The following is a 14,539-nucleotide window of genomic DNA, read 5'->3' on the forward strand; positions in this document are numbered from 1 at the left end:
GGACATGACGATGACAGCTACCAGTCATACTGCACCGTCTGCTGCCAGAAGGCAATGGGTTGCTGCTACTGTGTAGCAATGCAGTACCACGTCTGTCAGCACCCAGGAGACATACGGTGACGGTTACCTGAGCGGGCTCCATGCTTGCCGTGGTATGGCGTCCGCACAGGTAACTCAGGAAAAAAGGTGCGCAACGATTGTCTGCCCTTGCTTTCACGGAGGGAGGGAGGGAACGGGGGCCTGACGATATATACCCAGAACCACCCGCGACAATGTTTTAGCCCCATCAGGCATTGGGATCTCAACCCAGAATTCCAATGGGCAGTGGAGACTGCGGGAACTGTGGAATAGCTACCCACAGTGCAACGCTCCGGAAGTCGACTCTAGCCTTGGTACTGTGGAAGCACTCCGCCGAGTTAATGCACTTAATGCACTTAGAGCATTTTCTGTGGGGACACACACACACTCGAATATATAAAACCAACTTCTATAAATTCAACCTAATTCTGTAGTGTAGACATACCCTCAGTTTTCACAACTGCAAAAAAGGAAACAGACAGTACTTACCTAAGGGGTGAGATGAGGCTTAATTCACTAATATTTTTAAATCGTTTTGAGTTCCTGTGATGGAAGGTGCTGTAGAAGTGCAAAACTATGAGGACAATGAAAATGCTTCTTTAAGAGTATTCAGATAATAGGGACCCAATCGTCCACCATTGAAAGTAATGGGCGTTTTGCCACTGACTTCACTCTATGCAGTGCTATATTAGTACAGCAAGTTGTTTTTAAAAGAAGAATGTAAACTTTGGAAATCCACTATTGTACATACAGCAAATAAAAATACCCCACCCTGGGACTCCTCTCATGAATTAAAACTAATGTGTTGAAAGTACAATTTGGAGGAAGTGGAGGTTGATGGGTATTGCTCCTTCTAAAAAATGCAACTTAATTCAGACATCAGAGATGAGCTTCACACTTTGTCCATAATACTTGTAGGAAATTTAATATTTTTAAATTGGTAGCCATGAATCAGTCAACTGCACATGAACTCCACATAGCATGATCAAGCCACCTGTTTAAATCAAAAGGAAACACTTAAAAATAATTCTTCTACCGTCCTGCTAAGGAGCATCCAATTGCCCTCTGGAATAAAAGTGAATCTATTTCTACCCCTCATAGCTCTATTTGGACTCTTCTATTTAGGGAGGAGTATGCTTTCAGTGACTATGGCAGGAATGGCAGCGCACTGGTACATGGGTTATTCCTTTTTTTGATTCGGAAATGTTTTGCTGTAGCTAAAGTTACAAAGCATAGTTTTGATTAAATCTACTTACAGAGAAAGAACAAAAGGGTTTTTACCTAATAATGAGTCTCTTTCAGACGTGCCTTAATGAAGAAAAATGGTTGATGTGATGCAGGCCATCTGAATTAACTGTAAGTGGTATGAAGTTTTTAAGAAATTTGGATGTACAAACATTCATTTTCAATACAAAATGAGTTCTGAGGGTTTAAATTAAGACATTTATAATAATACTGTTGTGAACAAGTTGTTTTCAAAAAACAGCTTTGAGTTCAGGTGAGGTCAGAGCCCCAGAGAGGGAGTTTCTCATGCCTCAAGAGGACAGACACAGGGATCAATTTTAAATGGCAGGCCACAATTTATATGAAAATTTAACATAGGAGAGGGGCACTATCTGCCCTATCTCATATCAGGCATTTCAGGAGGGTCCATTGCTGGGTTTACAGGGCATCTATCATAAAGCTCATAACTCAGGGCAGACTCTCCACTGCCTGCCCCAAGGATTCATCTTGCTCTGCTGAATCCCCTACACTTCCCCAGTATGAAGGGGACAGAAGGTACCAAAGAGGTACCCCGGTCTGCAATGACTTCAAGTATTCCTCATTCCATAGACCTGGGGTCCACCAGTGAAATCCTGTATCTCTAATCTGGACACACCTGCTGCAGATTGGGATGAACTAACACTCTTAGAATTCCTCACATTAAATTCCTACATTTTATACCTGTTTAATCCCACTGTCTCTCCATCATCTATAATTAAGGTGTAAAAACCCACTAGTCTCAGCTAATTTGGCCCCAATTGGAAACATTCCTTCCTGACCCCTTAAACAGGTGATCAGTCAGACCCTCAGCAACTTAAAAAAAACCCAATTCCTAAATTATATAAATATAGGGAGACAGGTTGGGTTCAACTACGAATTGGATCAGAGGCCTGATAAATCCCAGGCCAGGGTTTAAATAAATTATTGTAGGAAGCAAGAGCCAGTCAGCTCACATCTCTCTAGCTGGTCAACAGGCAACGGAGCATCCAGTGGAGGACGGGCCTACCCCATGTATATACACCCCGTTTTCTTTAAAGCCATCTGGCACTTAGTGGATCCAATCAGGTTTCCTATTTTTTAAATTGATGGGTGGCAGTGATGATGTTTCCTGGGAAAGGGGTTTTAATTATATTTTACTGTGGGTGAGCCACAGCACCATCTGTATATACATCCAAATAATCAGTGTAAATTTAACAAGACAAAAATATAGAAGTTGCAGTGTTCTATTCCAGGAGCGCAAGGGTGAGCCAAAGCACAATCTCTGCTGTCACCAGAGTAACCAGCACACAAGTTTATCACAACAAAATCTTTTAAAAGTACTCAGTGAGAAAGCCCGTTAACTATGATCCTTAAAGGAAAATGTTTAGCTTCTTCAAATCTACCCAGTTTACACCAATTTAAAAACTAAAGCAGCATTCAGTTTCCACATTACAGCTTTCCACTCAAAACGCACATTTAGAAAGCTAAAAATTATCTAGTCATTTTGAGAATTCGTAGCTCTTTCTCACTTAGAACCAGTTGCTGACTCTCATACCTACTTCCCTCATTGTTTCCTCTCCAGAGTGTTGCTTTTTTCTTAAAATGACAAGTTAACCCCCTCAAAATACATTAACAGATAAAACCTAGCAAAAATCCTAAACAATTCATCAGACAACATATTGTTCACACATCTCAACCACAAGAGGTCCCTTCCAACTCGAACATCTAGGAACTCTTCACTATGGAAATTAAAAAGAACAATAACTGTATAAACCTTCCCCCCCCCCCCCCCCCCCGGTAAACAAGCTTTCCTAAGCTTGTAGCATTTCAAAAACCATGCTCAGTCTATGATACAATAAAATAGAATACAAAAGTAACACTTTTTTTCAGTCCTCAGAACCAAGTGGCAAGCTCTGGATCCTGTGACTTTGGGCCCATTCCCTCCTTCCGTGGAGTCTCTTGTTCCAGGTGTGAAGGCTCATGTTTTGATGTTTGCAGAAAGCCTAATATGATTTAGGGTCAGCGCAGCTCTGAGTCCACCATAGAATCATAGAACTGGAAGGGACCTCGAGAGGTCATCTAGTCCAGTCCCCCGCACTTGTAGCAAGACTAAGTATTATCTAGACCATTCTTGACAGGTATTTGTCTAACCTGCTCTTAAAATCTCCAATGATGGAGATTCCACAAACTCCCTAGGCAATTTATTCCAGTGCTTAACCACCCTGACAGTTTGGAAGTTTTTCCTAATGTCCAACCTAAACCGCCCTTGCGGCAATTTAAGCGCATTGCTTCTTGTCCTATCCTCAGAGATTAAGAAAAACATTTTTTCTTCCTCCTCCTTGTAACCACCTTTTACATACTTGAAAACTGTTATTGTGTCCCCTCTCAGTCTTCTCTTTTCCAGACTAAACAAACCCATTTTTTTTTCAATCTTCCCTCATAGGTCATGTTTTCTAGACCTTTAATCATTTTTGTCACTCTTCTCTACATTCTCTCCAACTTGTCCACATCCTTCTTGAAATGTAGTGCCCAGCACTGGACACAATACTGCAGTTGAGGTCTAATCAGCTCGGAGTAGAGCGGAAGATTTACTTCTCGTGTCTTGCTTACAACACTCCTGCTAATACATCCCAGAAGGATATTTGCTTTTTTTGCAACAGTTTTATGACTCATATTTAGCTTGTGGTCCACGATGACCCCCACCTCTCTTTCCGCAGTACTCCTTCCTAGGCAGTCATTTCCCATTTTGTATGTGGGCAACTGATTGTTTCTTCCTAAGCGGAGTACTTTGCATTTGTCCTTATCGAATTTCATCCTATTTGCTTCAGACCATTTCTCCAGTTTGTCCAGATCATTTTGAATTTTAATTCTATCCTCCAAAGCACTTGCTACCCCTCCCAGTTTGGTATCATCCGCAAACTTTATAAATGTATCTCTCTGCTGTTATCTAATGGCACGTCTTCACTGGAAACGTTAAAGTGCTTAGCAGCGCTTTAACATGGCTTGTGTAGTCGCGGCAGAGCACTGGGAGAGAGCTCTCCCAGCACTCTAAAAAAACCCACCTCCACGAGGGCTGTAGCTGCCACCAGTGGGAGTGTGGCTCCCAGTGCTGGTGCACTGTCTACACTGGCACTTTACAGCTCTGAAACTTGCAGCGCTCAGGGGGTGTTTTTTCACACCCCGAGCGAGAAAGTTGCAGTGCTGTAAAGTGCCAGTGTAGACAAGCCCTTAATCATCAATGAAGATATTGAACAGAACCAGACCCAGAACTGATCCATGTGGGACCCCACTCGTTATACCCTTCCAGCATGACTGTGAATCACTGATAACTACTCTCTGGGAACGATTTTCCAAACATTTTTTCACTCACCTTATAGTAGCTCCATCTAGGTTGCATTTCCCTAGTTTGTTTATGAGAAGGTCAGGGAAGACAGTATCAGAAGCTTTACTAAAGCCACGTCTACCATTTCCCCGCATCCACAAGGCTTGTTACCCTGTCAAAGAAAGCTATCAGGTTGGTTTGACACGATTTGTTTTTAACAAATCCATTCTGACTGTTACTTATCCCCTTATCGTCTAGATGTTTGCAAATTGATTGCTTACTTATTTGTTCCATTATCTTTCCAGGTACAGAAGTTAAGAGGACTGGTCTGTAATTCCCTGGGTTGTCCATATTTCCTTACGTTCTTATTTCCCTTTTTATAGATGGGCACTATATCTGCCCTTTTCCAGTCTTCTGGAATCTCTCCAGTCTAATCGCTGATGGCTCAGATATCTCCTCAGTCAGCTCCTTGAGTATTCTAGGATGCATTTCATCAGGCCCTGGTGACTTGAAGACATCTAATTTGTCCAAGTAATTTTTAACTTGTTCTTTCCCTATTTTAGCCTCTTCTGATCCTACCTCATTTTCACGGGCATTCACTATGTTAGACGTCCAATCATCACCAACCTTCTTGGTGAAAACCGAAACAAAAGTCATTAGGCACCTCTGACATTTCCACATTTTCTGTTATTATTTTCCCCATCTCATTGAGTAACGGGCCTACCGTGTCCATGGTCTTCCTCTTGTTTCTAATGTATTTGTAGAATGTTTTCTTGCTACCCTTTATGTCTCTAGCTAGTTTGGTCTCATTTTGTGACCATCTGAGGACTTAAGTTAGAAAAGCCGTTAGTAATAATGCTTGATTTATTTTTAAAGCTGCATTTGAGAGAAAATATACAATTTCTGAAACTGAGATTCCATAGAAGATAGAGAAGGCTTGTTATCACCTCCATCTCCCTCCCAACACAACATTATTCCCAAGAGTACCTTTTCTGTTTGATTTTTTATTTTATTTGTTTTCCATACTTTGCATCTAGCCACTGTGCCCTGAAATATGGACAACGTCAAACCAAGAGAATTTTATTGCAATAAACTACAAGTTGGGCAGCATGTACACAACATTGTATTTGCTGATACACATGCTGGGCTAGGGGAACTATTTAGCAATCTTCTTTTATCCAGGGGCAGTCACATTTCATTTGCCTTTTTTATTTAATGAAACTAAATTAGCATGCAACTAAAGTGGATTGAGAATTTCTGAAATTCCATCAAAACCTTTTTCTTTTTTCTATTTTTTACAAGCTTACTGAATAACTGAAATTTTTTGAGAATTTGAAATTTCAGGGAAAGGTATTTGCAAAAAGTTTCTACATTGTTCATGAAAAATAATTCTACTAGCTCTATATGAAGTACAGACAGACTCATTATTTGATAGCAAACTAATCTCTATCAAACACAGGTAAAATGGGAGGTATAATGCTGTGTCCAACTCCCTGGCTGCCAACCAGAATGTTCAATTTAGCAGAGAGAGTTTATATGAGCCATAATTTCCCCCTGACCTCTGGAATAATCTCTAAGTGCTCTAACTTGGCAATCAAATTTGGTGAAAATGGTAATTTCTGGTACCCCATAGATGTTCACTATGCCTCTCTAGCTTCAGAGTGTGTTCTCAGCTATCATCCATGATTAAGAATTAGCAAACATCAGTTTTGTCTAAAACTTTCTTGAACGGGGCGTTCCTTTCCCTTACTGGGCCCTCAGGGTCTGTCAAGGCTCCTGTTTGTCTGCAATAAGTAATTTTTGTTAGTCTCCTTGAATGACACTCCACCATTTGTCCCCCACCCCAAACTTTGTTCCCCACTTTCTTTTTGGGATAGTGTTGTCTTGTGTCTTTACAATTTAGAATCGCCAAAACAAAGTGCTTTATAAGAAGAAATTGGAATTTGAAACCAACACTGTAACATATTTCTTGGTATTTTGAAGATTGGATGTGCCACTACTTAATGTGCTAACTTTCTCATTTCAGTGTTCATGTCGTAGGCTGGCTGGCTCCTTAAAGAGAGTTAGGTCCAGCCTCCTGTGATAAATCAGCTGCCTCCCAGCTGATGCTGTGAGGCTACGGATGAGGTGAAAGCTTGAAGATCACCTAGACCTCACAAAAAACCTACCAGTAGTTCAGTTGAACCAGAGAGCTACACAGAGTAGAGAGGCTCTTGCAGGAGACCCTGGGGCAGGGGAAAGAACCTGGTTTATGTATGACGCTCAGGCAGATAGCCTGCAGAAGCAGGGAGACTCGCCTTAACTCCCAGACAGATGGCCTGTGGAGTGTGATCCTGCAGAGGGAGTAAACAGAATCTTCTGGAGGAACCTGAGTCAAGAGGAGGGAAGGATAGTTTGATATACAGAACCTGTGTTATTTTGAAGAAATAAAAGAGAACCTCTGAAGAAAGGAGGATTGGAATCCTGTAGCTGGAGAGTGTACTTTAGTGCACAGGCTGATTAGTTAGCCCACTAGCTGACCGACAACTACTGCACCAAATCCATCACAGGGCAGGAGAGGTGCTGGGCATCTGGTATCACAAGTGCTATCTCTGGGGAAGGAAATGGGAAACCAAGAGAAATTCTCTTTCTTGACCTGCAGAGGGGTGTGGCAAGGGGATTCTGCTAGAATGTTTACATGCAGAAAGGAGAAAGTATTTTTGATTTAGGCAAGAGGACAGAGAATTAATGAGGGAATAAATCCGTCACCACCAAGCTAGGAGTCTGCAGAGGCAAGTCCTGAAAGAACAAATGCAAGGGCAAAGTGCCACAAGCACCATTATCTCAAAGAAGCTACTGCAGTGGTTCAGCATATACCATCTCACCTTCAAAGAACAATGACACATAATTATTAGTGTCCTGTTGGCTCCCAACAATGCACTTCCACAGCAATCCACCTTACTAAAGAGCAAGGAAAAAGAGAACGGGAATTCCCAGAACATGCATTTCTTGTCCTTAAAGTCTGTGCATTTTTTTGGTAATGTTTTGTTAGGTTGCACTGGCCACCGGCTGTGTCTGGCCTGCATATTAGAATACTTAATCAATTTGATTTACAGGATTTGTGTTGAGTCCAACAGGCATACTTTAGGTTATTCTCAATACAGTATCATTTCACTGTGCCATACAGTTAATGTATAAAAGCATATCTGCAACAAAAGATAAAAAAGCAAACAACAAAAAAGCCACCACCAAAGGAAACATGGTTATATTTAATAGCAGCAGTTGCCAACATTTAATCCTTCTTATTTCAGCATCATCCAACCTCATTCCCCTGCACTGGCAAAATATGTGCCCACAGCAACTCTCATTTGGTTCACCGAGCTAATACTAGCAGCACTGACTAAAGTCACAGGTTCAGGTGACGATGTTTGTCTGTCCAGCTGTGCCTAATTTGTGGCAAGGCCTAAAACCTCCATAGTTTATTGAACGCTCGGTCAGGCTCCCACAAACATTGTACAGAACGCAACAGGCAGACATTCAGAGACCCTGTACTGTAACTGCATGTCAGCAGTCCCTCTATGTGAGGATACGTGCACTGTTTCTTTCTGTGTAGCAGGAAGCCAGGCAGGATAGCCTGGAGGAAGAGTCTAGGAAGAAGCTACATAGCAAAGAAGAGAGAATCTTTTGGGATTATGCTGTTTTTCTTATTCTAATGAAGATTCTTGTTCAGTGTTTGAAGAAAGCAACTCTCCGTGATTCTTTGCCATTGTCACCTGCCCCTTTGCACTTAACCTTCCAAATCCATAATACATCACCATAATACACCCACCAAGTTTGTAGTTGAATTGTCCTAGTTTGGGTAGTTGGTAGCACTGCCAATCCCAAGTGTTAAAAAATCATGAGGTTGGCTTAAAAACATGAGATTAATAATAATAATAAAGAAAACACTTTGGATTCTTTTTATTTACCTTCTGTTTGAGGGCCTTTAGGGTGCACTCAGGTCATGTTTTCAAGCTTTTCTCTGCAACCATGAGGGCTAGAAACTTGCATAAAAAAAAAAAAGCTGAGCTTCTCATAACTCCAGGAGCTGGGTCTTAAAGAAAAACACCAAATATTGTGAGACTCATGATAAAATCACGAGAGTTGACAACAGTGAGTTGAGATATAGCTTCTTAATTCAGGGCAGCAGTGGATATACAGGCTCACCGAGAACACATGTGGGGATGAAGATTCCATTAATATAAACGTTGCTGGATAGCAGCAGCACAGATGTGTCTGCTCCTGAAAAGCCTGGAATTTATAAAAAATGTTTGCATCATACACTGTGTCTGGCCTGCCTGTGTACACATATAGAGATCAGCTACCCTGGATATGACTACACTGGAGCTGGAGGTGTAGTTTCCAGGTTGGATAGATATACCTCTGTTCCAGCTAGTATGCTAAAAATAGAAGTGTAGCTGCAGCAGGATGGGCTAAGTACCTAGGGTCTTGAATGGGATCGTACTTGCGGTGGCTAGCTGTACTGCTGCCCTCACCACTGTAGCGTCTACTATATTTAGTGCACTAGCTCAGGGGTCGGCAACCTTTCAGAAGTGGGGTGCCTACTCTTCATTTATTCACTCTAATTTAAGGTTTTGCATGCCAGTAATATATTTTAACATTTTTAGAAGGTCTCTTTCTATAAGTCTTTAATATATAACTAAACTATTGTTGCATGTAAAGTAAATAAGGTTTTAAAAATGTTTAAGAAGCTTCATTTAAAATTAAATTAAAATGCAGAGCCCCCTGGACCGGTGGCCAGGACCTGGGCAGTGTGAGAGGCATTGAAAAATCAGCTTGCGTGCCGCCTTTGGCACACGTGCCATAGGTTGCCTACCCCTGCACTAGCTCAATCAGAGCTAGTGCAAGTATGTCTACCTCTGCTGGAAAGACTCTATGATCCATTAAGCTGGCATCACCATGATAACCCTTTTTGTCAGATATACCTCTGGGCTTGATGTGGAGGGACAGAACAGATATTTGGGTTCCCTCTACACATCCTGCATAGTTTGGGAAGCCCAGTAATGACCTCTTGTGCATTTGCCATGTTGATCACAATGCCCTGCAACATACCTCCATAACAACAGCAACCACTATGTACCAAACTGATGCTCAGGTAAGCAGTAACTAGCTTCCACTGTGCAACCCAATCCATCAATTAATTTTCTTCTAAAGTAACAGGATGGGTCAGATGATTGGTCTAGAAACTGTACTACCAAGCTCTGATTCCTCCAAAGCAAGCAGCTCAGGAGGAAGTGGAGAGACTTTGGGTCTCCTCTGGAGAGAGTTGGTTATTTTCTAGTCCTAGTACGGTGCCCCAACACTGTTGGTATGGATGTCTTATAAATGTGAACAACAACATAACAGTTATAATGTTATTACTACAGAACAAATAGATAAGTTCATGGACTGTTCAGTGCAAATATAAGATAGTAAGGTACTTTTAGAATTAAGTGAATATTTAAAATTATAATGTACTTTTTACACCTTTGCAAAATAATTTGTACATCTCTACTCATGGTCACTACAGTTTTAAGTGTCATTATAAAGGTTGAGAGCAGACAGGATTGGCTACTAACTTTGTCTGTTACATACCAAGGAATCTCACAAAATCTGGATGACTGGGTAACAAAATGACACATGAAATTCAATGTTGATAAGTGCAAAGTAATGCACAGTGGAAAACATAATCCTAAGTATATATACAAAATGATGGGTTCTAAATTAGCTGTAAAGAGAGATATTGGAGTAATTGTGGACAATTCTCTGAAAACATCTGCTTAATGTGCCTCAGCTGTCAAAAAAGCTAACAATATTAGGAACCATTAGGAAAGGGATGGATAACAAGACAGAAAATATCATAATGCCACTATATAAATCCGTGGCACATCCCCACCTCAAATACTGCCATGCATTTCTGGTTACCTTATCTCAAAAATATATATTAGAAATGAAAAAGGTACAGAGAAGGGTAACAAAAATGATTAGGGGTATGGAACAGCTTCCATATGAGGAGAATTTAAAAAGACTGGGATTGTTCACCTTAGAAAAGAGACAACTAATGGGGGATATGATACAGGTCTATAAAATCATGAATGGTGTGGAGAAAGTGAACAGGGAACTGTTATTTACCCTTTCACATAACATATGAAATTATTAGGTAGCAGGTTTAAAACAAACATAAGGAAGTATTTCTTCACACAACACACAGTCAACCTGTGGAACTTGTTGCCAGGGGATGTTGTGAAGGTCAACAGTATAACCGAGTTCAAAAAAGAATTAGGTAAGTTCCTGGAGGATAGGTCCATCAATGGTTACTAGCCAAGATGGTCAGGATGCAATGCCAGGCTCTGGGTATCCCTATACCTCTAAGTGCCAGAAACTGGGAATGGACAAAGGGGATGGATCATTTGATAATTGTGCTGTTCTGTTTGTTCCCTCTGATGCCTCTGGCACTGGCCACTGTCAGAAGACAGTATACTAGGCTAAAAGGACCACAGGTCTGACCTAGTATGGCCATTCTTCTGTTCTTACATAACTAACTTCTCTTTTTATAGCATTGAACATTCTCATTACTTTCCCAATAAAATCTGACTTAAATTTACCTGTGACTTTATAAATGAGGCAAGTCTTTCTGTTACATCAATTTTATGCTAATCTAACTCTACTGATTTCAACAGAGTTATACTGCATAAAACCAGTGCTGCTGAGAATCAAGTTCATGATTTCATGTAAGGCCGTAGAAGGAAGTTTCATTATTTTTATAAGAACAATTTTCCATGACTACATTCTTCCCTATTCAGGGGAAAATAGGAACACCAAACAGGAGTGCACAGCATAACTGAGAGAGGAGGAGACAGATGGAGCAAAACATATCAGGAGCAGAGACTGGAGAAACATAGTACAGGGCCCAATAACTTGGGTGTCTAAAGTTGGACACGTTCATCTGTAGTTAGCAATCTAAATATCCATTTCAGGCATTAGGTGTTGAGTAGATGACTAAACATGATGTATATGTTTTAGTTCAAAAAATAGGATCTCAGGCAGTGGAGTCACCTCTCATCGCACTATTAATCAAGAAAGCCCCCTCAGAAGAGCCAGTCTTTGGGGGGAGGGACAGAGGTTTTTACTTCTTCACAGCAAACTCCCAAATGCAGAAAGCATGTCCTCTCTCCCATGAGTTCAGCGTGAGGGAAACAGGACTGGACCCAGGACTCGGATTCACATAAATACTTAAGCATGTACTTAAGTCAATCCTTATTCAGGAAGCACCTGACTTCAATGGTACTTAGCACATGCTTAAGTGTTTTGCTGAATTGGGGCCAAGGACAGCAAGCTGAAGGAAGTGGAAGAATAGGGAGCTTTATTTACATCAACTCTGCTTTAGTTGAGCAGCTTGGTAATTTCTGCATACAGATTTATTTCATTAATTGTAATATGTCAGAATGATTCAACTTTTCTACTTAGATAGTTTAGCTTGCTGTGTAGTCAGCACACACTGAACTTTCTGAGGCAAGTGGGCCCTAGAGGCCTACCTATAATGTCTTCTTGATGCAGCCCATCAGAGCTGTGTAGCAGTTTGTTTTGTTTAATACAAAGCAAATAATACTCCTTGGAATTTTTCCATTGCAGAATAATGGAAAATGGAACTTTCAGAAATGTATTTTTAGAACAAAGTTCTTGCTGTGACTTCTCTAAGTACATTAGAATACTGGAATGAAGATTTCCATTTTTCAGAAAAAGCACTTAACTTTCAATTATCAAAAGTGCTCTGTTGTAAGAATGGCTATAAAGCACTAAATATTTGCAGTTAGTCATCTAGAAATATTTATTCTGGATCTGGAGCTTCACCTCTGCAGAATCTCTGCTTAGAATGGACTGACAAAGCTCCACAACTCAATGGGACGCGCACACCTTTTGTGGAGTACCAAGATCAGTTCTGCAGGGTCCTCCCACAAACAAGTGCACAGAGGGTGGGTGGTGGTGGGATCCGGATAGTGATGAGTGGAGGTGGAATGATCCATTTCAAGGTTGCCAGTATCTCTTTGGGGCTCTTACATCTAGAGAGAAAGACCACTCATCCGACAGAGAAGAGAGTAGCACACTGCTTGATATTTGGTCTGTAGGCTGCTGCCCAGGATTCTGGATTAAAAGCACTAAACTATAAGGCTGAGATTTTCAGTCACTTATTGAATATCCAAATTATTTCTGTGGCTTTGAAAATCCCACCCCAAGGATTCCAGTCATTTGTGCTCTTTGATATTACAAGTTTCAAATTCCTCCTCTAGGAGTTTGAGAGCTCACAATTGGCAAGTTACGTTTTAAGAAAAACTGAGTATCAACCATTGTATATCCATTTACCTTGCACTTACATGTACACTTTGTTTCTCTTAATAAAATATCAGTGTCTGCCTATAAACCTGACACCATGAGGAAAGCCTTGTAGCCTGAAATATTGGTATTTTTACTGTGAAGATACACACAAGCATACTTAAGTAAAAGGATTTCTCACTGTTGTGCTGCAATTGACTTAGCATTTTGGATTCAGAGAAAAATCAAAATCAAATTGCCTAGCTAGTTTACAGTAGATACAAATAAAGTTTAAGATATTAAATATAAAAACCATTTCATTTACACTACAGTTGTGAAACAAACTGACAATAGCAAGGAAACTCAAGGCTGAGCTGAATTCACTGTTAAATTTAAACACAGCACAAAAGTCTAAGTTTAGGGCCCAATCTGGCAATCACTTGAGGACTTGCCCATTAACTCAACATGATTACTTACGTGTATAAATTTAAGCATGTGTGTAAGTGTTTGAAGGATTGTGGCCTAAGAATGAAGTACCAACATTAATTAATCTGATAGAATCAGCCAGACACTCATCATAATGTATACTTCCCTGATATTACAAAAATGTCCCTGAAAGATAATAAAAAGAACACTATCTGACCCAAAGCCTTTGATGGTTGCTTTGGACTGGCTATGGCATCTTGAGATCTTGAGGGAGAAGGAAAAACTTAGGCAGTTCTTTAAAAAAAAAAAAAAAAAGTTATGGACTCAACAGACCAAGAGGGCTCCCTGTAGAGTTTTTCCACAGTGTATTTAGAATATTTTGTAAAAGGCTATTATTTATCCAAAAGACTTAAATGCTTCTAGAGGAGCAGTTTCAATCTATTGTGAAAGTATACATTTAGAGAGTGTATTATATGTACTAAAAGTGGGTTGTAAAAGTCTTAATAAAAAAAATAGAGACACAAGGTGGGTGAGGTAATATCTTTTATTGGACCAACTTCTGTTGGTGAAAGAGACAAGTTTTTGAGCTTACACAGAGCTGTTCTTCAGATCTAGGAGAGGTACTCAAAATGTCACAGGTGAATACAAGGTGGAACCTACTGTTAAGCATAAACAGTTAACATGTTGCAAGGTGAAATGGGCAGTTAACACCTCTGCAGTCATATGACAAAGGAAGGTTAGTGGGTTACAGATTCTTGTAATCAGCCATAAATCCAGTGTCTTCACTGAGTCCATGATTTTTAGTGTCTAGCAGAGTGTGATAAGGTGTGTTCTCTACACTTGCCCTGAAAGGGTTAATGTAGACCAGAGGGGCCAATTAATTAGGCGGCAAACTGGGGGGAACTAAGGCCAAGGGGAAAGCCCTAATTAAGGGAAGATCATCTGTGTAGGAACAGGAATGGGGTTCTACAAAGCCAGAGAGCTGATAGCAGAGAGAGGCTGCAGGGAAGTAGTCTGTAGTCACTCCCTGGGAGAAGGGGTGTGTGTTTGGGGCTATAGAAATTAGCCTGCAGTTACTACCTGAGAGGAGAGAGATTGGGCTGGCAAACCTGGGGGAGGGGAGGGAGGCATCAGAGCCAGAAG

The 14,539-nt window shown here is 40.7% G+C and overlaps 1 protein-coding gene across 4 annotated transcripts in view; it reads right to left on the reverse strand.

Annotated features, from left to right (window-relative positions):
- Positions 1–14,539, reverse strand: part of MAP3K7CL (MAP3K7 C-terminal like) — an 82,103-nt gene that overhangs the window by 18,362 nt on the left and 49,202 nt on the right. The window contains exon 2 of one of the 4 annotated variants that reach the window (XM_077819595.1): positions 8,590–8,714. The exons of the other annotated variants lie outside the window; for them this stretch is intronic. The gene's annotated coding sequence lies outside the window, so the exon portion shown is untranslated. The remainder of the gene's footprint in view (positions 1–8,589; positions 8,715–14,539) is intronic. 4 annotated transcript variants of the gene reach the window in all.

Source organism: Eretmochelys imbricata, chromosome 1 (assembly GCF_965152235.1).
Source record: "Eretmochelys imbricata isolate rEreImb1 chromosome 1, rEreImb1.hap1, whole genome shotgun sequence".
In the NCBI taxonomy this organism is placed as follows: domain Eukaryota; kingdom Metazoa; phylum Chordata; order Testudines; family Cheloniidae; genus Eretmochelys; species Eretmochelys imbricata.